The following is a 1,089-nucleotide window of genomic DNA, read 5'->3' as shown; positions in this document are numbered from 1 at the left end:
ATTAATACAAGATTTTTTTCAACAAATGGTATTGGAACAATTGGATGTTCAGACAAAAAGTAAACTTTCATGAATACCTTAAACTTTATACAACAATTCACTCAAAATGTAAATGTAATACATAATATTATTAAACTTCTAGATAAAATATAGGGGAAAATATTTTTGACTTTGGGTTAGGCAAAGAGTTCTCATATATTACACCACAAAAACAAATCATTAAATTAAAAGAATTGATAAATTGAATTTTATTGATTAGAAAATTTTGCTCTGCACTTAACATTGTTAAGAGAAGGAAAAGCCTAGACACAGACTGAGGGAAAATATGTGTACATCATATATCTAACAAAGGATTGGTACCTAAAAATATAAGTTACTCTTAATATGCAACAATAAGAAAACAAACTACTCAATTTAAAAAATGATGAGCAAAAGATTTGAATAAGCAACTTACCAAGGAGATACATGATGGCATATAATCACACAAAAAGATGCTCAACATTATTAATCACTAGAGAAATGCAAATTAAAACCACCATGAGATACTTGAGTATGTGGAGTAACTGGAATGCTCTCATATTGCTGCTGGTGGGAATACAAAACGGTATGACCTCTTTGGAAAACAGTTTGACGGTTTCCCATAAGGTTAACATAAGTTTACATAATCCAACTATCTCATTCTTAGGCATTTACCCAAGGTAAATAAAATGTATGTTCACATAGAAACCTGTACACAAAGTTTATAGAAACTTTATAATTGCAAAACCTGGATACAATTCAAATGTCCTTCAACCACGGAACCAATAAAGAAACTGTGGCACATCCATACATTGTACCACGACTCAACAACACAAAAAAACTGCACTATTTCCCTGCACAGCAATATTGATGAATCTCAAATTCATTGTGCTAAGTAAAAAAGAGTCAGACCCAAAAGACCACATCCTTTACGGCTCAAGGCATTTTGGCAAAGTACAGGAAGAGAGAACAGGTCAGTGGTTGCCAAGAATTGTGTGTGAGAAGAGGGCTTGACTGCAAAAGATAGCATGAGGAAGTTTTTGGAGGTGATTGAACTATACTACATCTTGA

Source organism: Lagenorhynchus albirostris, chromosome 4, assembly GCF_949774975.1.
Source record: "Lagenorhynchus albirostris chromosome 4, mLagAlb1.1, whole genome shotgun sequence".
Classification (NCBI taxonomy): Eukaryota; Metazoa; Chordata; class Mammalia; order Artiodactyla; family Delphinidae; genus Lagenorhynchus; species Lagenorhynchus albirostris.
This window is presented reverse-complemented; position numbering follows the sequence as displayed.